Source organism: Apodemus sylvaticus, chromosome 21 (genome assembly GCF_947179515.1).
Source record: "Apodemus sylvaticus chromosome 21, mApoSyl1.1, whole genome shotgun sequence".
NCBI lineage: Eukaryota > Metazoa > Chordata > Mammalia > Rodentia > Muridae > Apodemus > Apodemus sylvaticus.
Genome location: NC_067492.1, coordinates 23790792 through 23803595, shown reverse-complemented (window position 1 = coordinate 23803595; position 12804 = coordinate 23790792). Strand labels below are relative to the sequence as shown.

Genomic DNA, 12804 nt, shown 5'->3' with positions numbered 1-12804 from the left:
CTTTTTAATTTCTCATACAGAAAAACCAGAAAATCAGTTCAGTGAAAGTCCATCTGCCAGCATTACTGGTTTATCTGCTGAGGGTTCCTTGCAGTTGACCTGTCAAACACTAGTGATTACTTTATTGCAGATCAGGCCTGATGGCTGCCCTCACTTACCCTGAAAACAGAGCAGGTGCTAAGCAATTATTTGTCAAAGGTTTTATTGTCACAGGAACTTAGAAACACCTGGAAAGTCTCCTGTAAGTCCACACTGCTCTGAAAAAAAGTGTCTAGTTGTAGAACTCAGGGGGAAGAAAACGCACACAAAGCCCTGAAGCATAGTGAAGCCACATCTAAGCAGTACCTAGCCCAACGATGTCTTGGTAGTTAAGAACACTTAATGCTATATGGCAAATGTTTGGTTCCCGGCATCTACACAGCAACTCACAGTCATCTATAACCCCAGGACCAGGAGATCTGACACCCTCTTCTGGCCTCCTCGGGCACCAGGCACACATACATGTAGGCAAGCACACACACACACACACACACACACACGTAACATTTTAAAAAATGTTATTTTGCAAAGTTTCTAACTGTTGAGCTATCTCTGTAGCTCCAACATTTTAAAATGTGTATGCGTCCTTCGCCTACATGAACATCTGTGCTGTGTGTGCACCCATGGATGCCAGAAGAGGATGTTGGGTCCTCTAGAACTATACTACTATACTAAATGTTTGTGAGCTGCCATGTGGGTGCTGGAAATCAGACCTGGGTCCTCAGGGAGAGCAGCCACTGTCTTAACCACTGAGCCACTTCACTGGCCTCCCAAAATAAATCTTTTCTAAAAACTCATACTTGGGGCTGGATGGCTCAGCAGTGGAGAGCATCTGTTATTCCCTGAACTATCCATTAATCCAATTCCAGGGGTTCTGAAACTCTCTTTGGACTCCAATGGCACCAGGCATGCTCCTGCATGCAAAATTTAAAATAAAATAAAATAAAATAAAATAAAATCTTACTTAGGTATGAGGCAGGAGGATAGTTAAAAAATTCCAGGCTGGCTTGGGCCATAGAGTAAGATCCTGGCTCAAATAATCATATGTGTATGATTTCACTGAGACAGGTTCTCAACCATGTATGTAATACTGTCTGTCCCAGAACTCTGAACTTATACAGATCTGTCTGCCTCTTACTCCTGAGTGCTGCAATTAAAGGTGTATGCCACCATGCCTGGCCGAATGTTTCTTTGAGACAAAAACCTCACTCTGAGATGTATATTGCTACAGAAATCATATATCTGAATTTTCTAGGTTTTGTTGATGTTGGTTGCTCGGTTTGTTTGTTTGTTGGGCCTCCCGGGTGCTGGGATGAAAGGCTTGTGCCACCACTGCCCTGCGGTTGCTGTTTTTCACTCTTGGTTTTTACTGTTAAGATCGGGCTGGCCTCACACTTTCAGGAACCGTCTTGCCTCTGGCTCTTGAATGCCAGGGTTGTGGGCATGCACTACCACCTGGCCTCTGTACGTTTTATTTACTTTAATCCCGCGCGCCCCCCCCCCCCCCCCCCCCCCCCGCTTTTCCCCCAGACAGGGTTTCTCTGTGTAGCCCTGGCTGTCCTGGAACTCACTCTGTAGAGCAGGCTGGCCTCAAACTCAGAAATCCGCCTGCCTCTGCCTCCCAAGTGCTGGGATTAAAGGCGTGCGCCACCACCGCCCAGCTACTTTAAAATTTTTATTTTAGATTTATTTTAAGTTGTGAGTGTTTGGTCTGCATGTGTGTGTGTATACCGCATACAGGCCTGGTGTCTTAGGAGGCCAGAAGAGAATGCCAGACTCCCTGGGATTAAATTTATGGGTGGTTGTGAGTCCCACATGAGTGCAGGGAAACCAACCTATCCTCTGCAAGAGCATCAAATGCTCTTAACCACTGAGCCATCTCTCTACACTGCCCCCTTCTTTGTGTTTTTGAGACATGGTCTTAATATGCAGCCCAGACGCGCCATCTTTCTCCATCTACCTCCTGGGTGCTAGGATTATAGGCATTTATCAACCTCAGCCAACTTGAATTTCTTTACACACACACACACACACACACACACACACAGGCTGATAAGGTAAAAGTACTTGTTGCCAAGCCTGACACCCAAGTTTTAACCACAGGATCCACATGTTAGGTCTAGATGTCCCCAGCCTCCATATTCATACACATAAAATAAATTAATAGTATGTAAAAACCATTTTTAATGGAAGATGACAGATGCAGCTCAATTAATACAGTGCATGCCTAGCACACACAAGGCCCAAGGTTCAATTCCCAGTGCCTTATAAAACCAGACATGGTAGTACACTCTCGATACTTGGAAGGCAGAGTCAGTTCAGGGTCATCTTTAGCTACACAGTGAATTTGAGGCCAAATCTCAATAAATAAATTGAGTAATTAAAGGACCCAGACGGATAATTCCACAGGAAATGTGAGACAAACACATAGTAAGAGTACATTCCTTACAACAGAATTTTCATCTATAAAATACAGACTCTACCAAAAGAGCTGCCTACAAAAATCTCCACTTCTTGGCTCCAAAACATGCTTTTAAGTTCACAGCCCTATTAATTTTCTTGATTTCTGTAAAATGGGTGTACTGCAGCTTTTGTGTTCTCTGGTGTAGTTTTTCAGAAGGAAGTGAGTTTTCTTATCACAAACAAATCTAGCTTCCCCTACTCAAAGACAATCATCTTCTCCTTACCACTTCATATCATAATAACGTTGTGCCTTCTTCTTCTAGTTTAAGGGCTGTTTCTTTCAACTGAATGGTCTTCCATTAAGAAGTCTTTGTGCCCACAGATCATAAAGTTAGTGTTGCAGCGGCTGGGTTCTCATTTCTTCCTCATGTACTCTGTCCTTAGCATGATACTGGCAACAAGGAACACAAACATAAGATAATGTCCTTGCTGTCTACCCAATGCAACTTTATATCTTTACATTTCTGTCCTGTTCTTTAGATTCTGAGGCAGTCTGTTCCCATGCCCTTCGCCAATGCCCATCTCTCCAGGCATGTCTTTCCTCACCAGGGGTGTAATAAAGCCTTGACAGGAACACCTCATCTCATCTTTTGTTTCCACAAGTCCATGGGTTTTGTTTTTCTTTTTCCTGAGCTACAAAAGTAGGCCATGGCCAACCAGGACTCGACCCTAAGGGCTGGCAGGGTAAACCAAAGGCTTCTAGGATGTTCCTGTTCCAAGCTTTTACCTGAACACCAGTTTCTCATGTATTTTCTGCCTCAAGTGCAATCTCATTTTTCAAGAGCATGAACCAGCTAGTAAGGCAACGAGTCCTTTGTCTGAAGTTTCCACACCTCACAAAACCTCATCCTCAAAGCGCCCATCCTCTCTCAGGTAATGGGGAGGTAATGGGTTACCGCAATGGGCGGTAACCCATCTATACCGGGATGGGTTAAGTTCAAGATCCTATAGGATCCAAAATTCTGCGCCCAAATGTGCAGGTCCTATCTCTGAGGTGGAGAAAACGAACCTCGGAGCGACCTCGTACTCAAAGCAGTGCACACACTGGCATTTTGCACAGGCCCCCTCCAGCCAGGGCCCCGCGTATACTCGCTTCCAACCTCAGGAGCCGGGCGGCGGCAGAGTCCGGGCCAGCGCCCGCTCCCGGCCGCGCGCGCCATGCCCTCCTTCACCCTCACCCGCCGCCGGCTGCCTCTCACCTGGCATGCTGGCATCGCCCGCCCAGAGCTGCACGCGAGACCATGGATCCGGACGGGTTTCCGAGGCCGTCCGTCTGCCCCGAGGGAGGCTAGTGCGGATGCGCGCGCGCCGGAATCCACAGCACCGATACCGGGAACACGCTGCCTGGTTTCTAAGGAACAGGGGTCTCCGGTACGGAGGGGCGGGGCGGCGAGAGGACAGCGCATGCTCTGTGACGGGGGCTGGACCCGCGGGAGGCGGGGCCGGGATGAATTGCTGCGCATGCTCGCCCCTTGTGGGTGGTGCTTGGGAAACCTGCAGAGAGCTTGGTGCTGTCAAGTTTTCCGTGACGGATGCTAGCTAGGGTGCTTCCAGCTTCGGACGCTCTCGGATTTGCCAACCGGCGTCAAGAATATAAATTCTTTAGAGGTTCTTCCTGGAATGAAGAAAGGTCTCGACCACGACCTATGTTTGTAGAAACACAGGTATCTCCAACTGGTCGGATTTCTTGACAGGAAAGATTGGCTTGGCTTTCCTGTTTGCTCAGGTGTCTGGTCTCGTTCTCTGGGTGTTCTTTAGTTGTTCTTTCAATGCCATTTCTCTTTTAGGCTGTGATCTCAAGTTCCCTTGACTTCCTTATGGAACCTGTGTTCTCCCAAGGAACTTTTGTAATGTTAGCCTTAGTTTTACAGTTCAGCCGGTTGACTTGAGCGTGAAATTGGCTCTGTAGAATGTGACTAGGTTTTTTTTTACTTTGTGGGAAGATTCTTTTGGTTACTTCTTAGTTGCAAAAGGGGAGGCTCCTGGTCCTCATCCCACAGCAGGCTGGAGTGATAGAATATGCCTGCTGACCTAAGGCAGGTTGTGGGACCCTTTTTCAGTTGTAGGACTTGCCACCATTACCACTTTGTCTCTACCCCCGCCAACTTCCAGAGTGAAACAAAATCTTAGCTTTGAATCCTCATCTTCAAAAGGGCCTTTGTCTCCTGTCCATTGGAGACAAAGGATCAGAGTTAAAAATAAAAAGTGGATGTACTGGGCTGGAGAGATGGCTCAATGGTTAAGAGCACTGACTGTTCTTCCAGAAGACCAGGGTTCAATTCCCAGCAACCACGTGGTGGCTCACAACCATTTGTAATGGGATCTGATGCACTCTTCTGGTGTGTGTCTGAAGACAGCTACAATGTACTTGTATAAATAAAAATAAGTAAATCATATTTTTTAAAAAAGTGAATGTACTGTTTATTTCTTGATCATGGTAATTCTTAGATCCAAGTTTTTCAGCAGGGGTACTACTGTCATTTGAAGCATGATAGTTTTTTGTTGGGCAGAACTGTTTGCTATAGGACGCTTAATAGTACCCTTGACTTCTACCCAGTAGTTGCCATTTGCACACAATTCCAGTTGTGACTACCAAAAGTTACTTATGTGCTAATCTGATCTCCCATTTCTTCCTCTACATGAATTCTTCCTTAAGATTTGTATGTGCTCAACAGGTAGTGGTGGCACACGCTCTTAGTCCTCCTAACACTCAGGAGGCAGAGGCAGGCAGATATTTTGAGTTAGAGGCCAGCCTGGTCTACAGAGCAAATTCCAGGACACCCAGGACTGCATAAAGAAATCCCATCTCAAAAATAATAATAATAATTGTAGGTACTGGGGGTGAGGCTTAGAGACAGAGCTCTTGCCTAGTATATTTTAGTATATGTGAGAGTCTGGGCTTCATTTACAGCACTGCCAAACAAAACCAGAAACGTCTGTAAGATGCTGTGGAATGAACCATTCTCTAGTGATGCTGATTTGGGAGAATGCACTGTTGAGCCCCATAGTTTAATTTGGGACTTTTAGAGTTTTTAAATAAATAGCTTGTGATTGATGTTCATTATCAACATCTAAGAGTTTTCCTGATTTATAGATCACTTAAAAAAAAAAAAAAAAAAAAAAAAGCTTTTTCCAAGAACCATATCTCAAGGAGATATGACTCTGGTTCCTTCAGTAAATCTAACTACTCCAGCACTTGGGAGGCAGAGGCAGGCAGATTTCTGAGTTTGAGGCCAGCCTGGTCTACAGAGTGAGTTCCAGGACAGCCAGGGCTATACAGAGAAACCTTGTCTCGGAAAAAACAAAAACAAAAAAAAAAAAAACAAAAAAAATCTAACTCTGGTAACTTAGTCACTACCTGCTTCTTTTTGTAAAGTTATTAGCCATCATAGTTATTCTAATCAAAGCTTGTTTATTCACCAATTACCCATATTGTGCCCACATTGATCTCCTAAATATTTCTAAATCTCACTTTTTTCCTGTGGGCTGCTAGTCACACCCTAGTTGGTACCTTTCTCTTTGTAGTCTTACCTCATGGTTGGCATCAGCATAATTTACTGCATCCATTTTCTGCACACAGCCCTGGTTTTGTGGGTTCAGGAGACCCAGTCCTACACTCTGGGAGTCCTGTGGCCCTGTTGCTTGGCACTGCCTATGCAAGCTCTCATCTCCTACTTCCAGTGAGTAGAAACATTGACCTTACCTTTTTTTTTTTTTTTAGTTAGCCAGTTAGATTTATGAATATTATAATCACAATTACAAAATGCCAATACAATAAAAGCCTTATCCCAACATTTCTAACCTTATGAAACACACAGGAAAACTGCACAAACCATGATTCAACTCCTGTCTCAACCCTCTCTGACCTTACCTTTTAAGGCTGGGAAGAATGCCCAGAAAATCAACTTCCTTTTCCATTGTTTGATAGGGATTGAACCAAGGGGATTTGTGTGTGTGTGAGGTGTCTTGGTTTCTTTTCCTGTTGGTGTGATAAAATACCCCAACAAAAACAGCTTAAGAGAGGAAGTTTATTTGGCTCATGATACCGAGTTACAGTTCATTATTATGGGAAAGTTAAGGTAGGAGAGAAGCTTGAAGTAGCTAGTCATAGTGCCTCAAGCACAGGGAGAAAAGGGCTGGGGAAGCAGTTCAGCAGTTACGAGCACTCGCTGTTCTTGCAAAGGACCTGAGTTCAGTTCCCAACACCCATATGATACCTCATAACTATCCATAACCTGAGTACCAGGAGACCTGATGACCTCCAAGAGCACAGGACATACGTGCGAGCAAAGCATACGTATAAAAGTGAACGAGAAGTCGAAACCAGGAAAAAAGGAGCTCGTGCCACTGCTCAGCTCACTCAGTCTTAGCCCAGGAGCCTTCGCCTAAGGAATGGTGCATATGCTGTGACAGGCCCTGAGGCCTTGGTCCAATGGAAGCCATGTTAGCGACACCATTTTAACCTTAGAATCCAGCATATGCATCCCAACACTTGCCAAAATGGAAACAAAGACCTAATCATCCATCTAAGACCTAGTCCACAGTTCCAGGATCTGGGGAAGTCCTTAAATATACTAATCTTGTTTTTTTTTTTTTTTAACTAGTGTAGTTTTGCTTCTTACTATCTGATCTTGCTAACCAAAGTGTTTCAACTAGGATGTGAGTTTTGAACATAAATGGCCAAAAAAAAAAAAAAAAAAAAAAAAAGTGAATCTGGAGTTGCATGATTTGGGCAAGCTTCCCATGCAGTTGAAGGCCAGCCATACAGACTTGCTACTCAATTCTCACAGTTTCTGTGTGTTGGGCTGGGGAGATGGCTTAGTGGTTAAGAGCACTGGCTGTTCTTCTAGAGGACCTTGGGTTCTATTCAGAATACCCACATAGCAGTCTTTAATTCCAGTTCCAGGGGATCTGACACTCTCTTCTGGTCTTCAAGGGCATTAGGCACACATGTTACTTAGCTATACATGCAAACACACACCAATACATATAAAATAAGATTTAAAAAAAGAAAAAAAGAAAGTCTGTGTGTTCTCTTGTGAAGAACATTCACAGCAATCTGGAGGCCTCAGCGAGATGGATGTCCAAAATCTGAAAAAGTCATTATCAAGCCCCTTTCCTGGAGCAGCCCTGTCTCTGATTCCATAAAACTTTAGCCATCAATTTAGCCATCCTCCTGCCAGACAATATTCCCAACAGAGCCTCTCCACGATTGCCTACAACTGACTGATATGGTCCAATCCATCAGACCTGGCTCAACAGAAGAAGAGGTGCTGTACACTAATGGGGTCAGTTTTGTTTAAGATGGAATCAGGTATCCTGGGGCCATAGTTGTCACCCTGGACAATACAGTGTGGGTGCAGCCTCTTAACTGAGGGGGACAAAAAGAGCTGAGCTTCTGGCATTAACCCAGGCACGTTGCTGGAGGAAAGGTAAATATATCACTGTGTATACGGTCATTTGGTATGGATTTGTCACAGCTCATGTCCATGACATGCTTTAAAGGCGCGCGCGCGTGCGCGCGCGCGCACGTGTGTGTGTGTGTGTGTGTGTGTGTGTGTGTGTATGTGTCCTCACCTCAGCCAGAAATCCTGGCCCTATTACAGGTCATACAGCTGCCAAAAGAGATACCCATTGTCCACTGCAAAGGGCATCAAAAAGGGGATCCCTGGAGGGCCAAGAAAACAGGGCAGCAGACTTAGCCACCCCCCCAAAGCAACTCTAGAATTAATGGGGCATCTTCAGATCTTGATCACCCTGACTAAACCAAATTGCTCCAATGCCTAAACTTTACACAAAAAGAACCCGATGGACAAAAAGGAAGATGCCCAGAAGGTTAAAAAGAGGTGGCTGTTCTCACTGGACATACTCCCTACTATTCTTGGAAAGCAAATTTCTGGACATACTCCCTACTATTCTTGGAAAGCAAATTACTATTCTTGGTCACCAAACTCCACCAGGCCATCCACCTAGGGGCATCCAAAACTGCTCGGTAACTAAGGCCCAGATATTACATCCTTCAACTAGACAACCTTGTCCAAAAACATTGTGTCCAGGTGAACCACTTGTACATAAGTGAAACCAAAGGAAGAAGAAAAACAGCCCTGGAAGGAACCTGTAACCAAGAAAGCACCCCCAGAGAACAACGAGAAGTAAACCTTACAGAGATAAACCCCACCATTCTACTGGGCATTTGTAGTACACACCTTTAATCCCAGCACTCAGGAAATAGAGGCAGGCCTATCTCTGTTCAAAGGCAGCCTGGTCTACACAGGTAGTTCTAGGACAGTCAAGACAACATAGAGAAACTCTTATTTTGGAAAAAAAAAAAAACCTATTGTGAATAAAGTTTTTTTTTAGTTTTCATAGATACCTTCTCTGGATGGGTGGAAACCTATTCCAAATGGAAACAGCCTTAGTAGTCACTAAGAAACTCCTCTGGAGCCGGGCAGTGGTGGCACACGCCTGGAATCCCAGCACTTTGGGAGGCAGAGGAAGGTGATTTCTAAGTTCGAGGCCAGCCTGGTCTACAGACTGAGTTCCAGGACAGCCAGAGCTATACCAAGAAACCCTGTCTCGAAAAAAACAAATCCAAAAAACAAAACAAAACAGAAACTCCTCTGGGAGTTAATGTCTTGATTTCAGTTGTGCTCTCCTTGGAGTCTAACAACAGCCTGGCCTTCACGGCCTAAGTTTCCCCAAATTTAACAAAGGTCCTAAACGGTGCCTGTATAGTTACAGAGCTCAGGATAGATACAAAGGATATAAGTAGGACCTTCAAATAATGTCTTTGAGACTGGCGAAAATTTGGCCAACCTAATACCATTTGACCTTCTTAGGGCCAAATGGACCCAACAGCACACCATTTATATTTTTATTTGGGAGGCTCCACCATCTCCTTCCTAAGCTAGGTTTGTGAAGCAGAAATTACTAATCATCCCCATCCCCAGGTCTTTACAGGCCCTGCAACAAGCCCAATGGTCTATTCGTTAGACACTTTGAGAGGCTGAACCTTTACCCATGTCTGAGCATGCACACAAGTTCCAGCCCAGTGACTTTGTGTGGGTAAAGAGGATCTGGACCCTAACCCTGGAGCCAACATGAGAAGGCCCATATCCTATGGTTCTCACCACTCCTGAAGCAGAGAAGGTTGCCAATGGATACACCATACCCAGCTGAAGGAGGCTACTGAGGACAATGATAGATTGCTACTAGGGCCTCCCACCACCTAAGGATGATAAGACCTGAAGGCTGTGCTGTCTTGTCTGACTCTGGGAAAGACCTATACCCTTCATAAGCTAAGATCCTGAGTGTGAGACTTAGGAAAGACTGAACTGGAGAGTGCATAGCTTAATCATTCCACTGAAACCTAACCTACCCTCTAGGTGAACTTCTGTTAAAAAAATAATAAATGTCTAGAGGCTACTAGGGTTGTGGATCTCACTATTGCACAAAACTGAACTCTGGCCCAGTATCGTATCTCCCCTGCTGATGGCGCCTGCTGATGCCTAAGAGTTGGATAAGTATTACTGTACTTAGTGGGGGTGCAAAACAAATTCCTCCAGAGTCACAAGTGACTCTTTAATAGTCCTAGAGAGAAAACTGTAGTTTTGCTACCTGTAATTTTGCTATTCTTGGGCAGTGCAATCCCAGATCTATAAAGGTTTGGGCTTGGCAGGAAACTGAAGGTTATTATTGGAAATCTAACAAAATCTGGGGAATCAGCTGATATGTGAATGGTCAGGACCCAGGCAATGGGTCCTGAACCATTATTTTTTACTATCCAACAGAAACCTTCACTTAGAGTCATCTGGCCCATTGGTTTACACTAGCCCATTTGGTACCCCTGGAGCACAGTCTCCTAAGGTCGTAAGTTCAAAACTTCCAAATTTTCCAGAAGTTCCTTTGGTAACTAAGAGGATAGAATTCAAGGAGACGAGCTGGAGAGATGGCTCAATGGTGAAGAGCACTGACTGCTTTTCTGAAGGTCTTGAGTCAAATCCCAGCAACCACATGGTGGCTCACAACCATCTGTAACTGGAAGATAGCTACAGTGCACTTACATATAATAAATAAATCTTTTTATTTATTTATTTATTTATTTATTTATTTATTTATTTAATGTATGTGAGTACATTGTTGCTGTCTTCCTTCAGAAATACCAGAAGAGGGCATCAGATCTCATTACAGATGGTTGTGAGCCACCATGTGGTTGCTGGGAACTGAACGCAGGACCTCTGGAAGAGCAGTCAGTGCTCTTAACCGCTGAGTTATCTCTCCAGCCCCAATAAATAAATCTTACCAAAAAAAAAAAAAAAGTCAAGGAGACAACAACTACCAGTCTCTTGGTGTTGGGATGTTAAACCCTTCTCAACCCAGCACAGATCACTCTTCTATTGCTGTGAAGAGATACCATGACCACAGCAACTCTTAAAACTCTCAACTGGGGCTTGCTTACATTTTCAAAGGTCTAATCCATTATCATCGCGGCAGAGAGACTGGTGGCATGCAAGACGTGGTACTGGAGAGTAGCTGAGAATTCCGCATCTGGATTTACAGGCAACAGACAGAGGCAGTGGGCCTGGCTTGAACAACTGAAACCCCAAAGCCCACCCTGAATGACACAGTTCCTCAAGGATACACCTTCTGCAACAAGGGCACACCTCCTAATCCCTGTCAGGTAGCACCACTCTCTGACAACCAAGCATTCACATATATGAGCCTATGGAGACCATTCCTAGTCAAACCAATGCTAACTATGCCTGAACCCCAAAGTCTCAATACTGGGACTAGAATTCAAACAAAAAGCTCCATCTCTAATCCTGACAACTATAAAGGGAATCAACCTAAGCTCACGCTGTAGAACTTCTTTCATGTTACCAAGACAGTTCCACTTATACAGATTCCTGTAGCCATGAAGAGCAGGTTAACTCTAGGAATGCAGCTGGGTGTATTTTCAGGCCCCAGAGACTAACTGGCTTGCTTACACTAACAGCTTAACCAATCCTGCAACTTGTAAATTGTTTACACTGATGGAGACCCCCACTCCTTCTTGTCCTTGTTTATGTTATACTACAAGTGTTTAAATAATAACAACAACAATAATAAAAAGAGGTCAGGGCCCACCTAAATCTAAATTCTGGGCTTACTCTTGCATGGCAGGCTGTCCCCATTCATTCTCCTATTGGAGGTGGGCAGGCATCTCCAGCTCTGCTGAAGTTCAAATTTCAGCCATAATTGACCAAAATTTCAAGGGAACTTATTGTTCAAGCAGATGTAGACTTAGGCCATCTGAAAAGTTTTATTTCCTGTCTGGAAGCCCAGGTAGACTCCCTAGTAGAGGTGGATCTCCAGAATCCAACAGGTCTACATCTCTTCTTCATGGAATAAGGGGAGAGTTTGGTTCTATGCCAACCAGAAGGCAAGAAACTGAAAACTGGTACCAATCCTTGGTCTCTCCGTCCCTTTGGTTAACTGTACTTAGCGTCCATTACTGAGCCATGAGTCCTTTAACCCAGAAGTCCTCCAAAGGAGCATCTTTAACTCTGGTTGCCAGATTTGGGCCAATGTCTTCAGAATACAGTCAGCTTTTGTGTTATCAAATTGCCCCTACCTCCCAAGGTCTGGGGTTGCAATTGCACACCACTGTACCCAGTGAAGAAAAATACAATTTCCTTTTTGGTCGAATGTAGGGACTAGGGGTATGATTTAGTGGGTAAAATGCCTGCTCTGCAACCATGAAGATCTGGGTTCGAATCCTCAAAACCCATAAAGCCAGGTACCAAACCACAGAAACCACAATCCTAGCACTGGGAGGAAGAGAGGAGAGGACTGCATGGACCTACTGGGCAGCCTGGTAAGCTCCAAGTTTAGTGAAAGACCTTGACTCGAAAACTAAGGTGAAGGAGCTGGGGTTGCGACTGAGGTTCATTCAGAGTGCGCTCTGCTCTTTGCAGAGGACTAGAGTTCAGTTCCGGCATATACATCGGGTGGTTCAAACTGCCCTTAACACAAGCCCTGGGAGATGCAGTGTCTTCTTTGTACCCCACAGGCACCAGCTACATGCACATAACCCCACCTTGTATACACAGTTAAAAATAGTAAAAAATAAGTCTTTAAAAAATGTGGAGTACTCGAAAAACCAAAAAAAAAAAAATTGTGGAGTAAAATTGAGGAAGATACTCAACAGTCCCTGGTACTCTGTATGTGAATACATGGACACACACACACACACTACACAAAGTTTTAAAATGTGCACCTGAAGTATTATATGAGGTATGTAAACGCCAGCAAATTTGGTAT

At 44.5% G+C, this 12804-nt stretch overlaps 1 protein-coding gene and 1 long non-coding RNA gene across 5 annotated transcripts in view; one reads left to right on the top strand and one right to left on the bottom strand.

Annotated features, from left to right (window-relative positions):
* The window catches only part of Gfod2 (glucose-fructose oxidoreductase domain containing 2), a 42524-nt gene extending 38607 nt beyond the window's left edge, over window positions 1-3917 (bottom strand). For 2 of the 4 annotated variants that reach the window (XM_052166756.1, XM_052166754.1), the window contains exons 1-2: window positions 3702-3917; window positions 2727-2893 (exon numbers count right to left, since the gene is read on the bottom strand). The gene's annotated coding sequence lies outside the window, so the exon portion shown is untranslated. The remainder of the gene's footprint in view (window positions 1-2726; window positions 2894-3701) is intronic. The other 2 variants (XM_052166757.1, XM_052166755.1) reach the window with 1 other exon arrangement.
* A 77-nt stretch (window positions 3918-3994) lies between these two features.
* LOC127671799 (uncharacterized) lies at window positions 3995-12595 on the top strand. Its single transcript, XR_007974793.1, has 3 exons — window positions 3995-4166; window positions 6083-6182; window positions 10971-12595. It is a non-coding gene; the product is annotated as an uncharacterized LOC127671799 (long non-coding RNA).
* The last annotated feature ends 209 nt before the right edge of the window (window positions 12596-12804 follow it).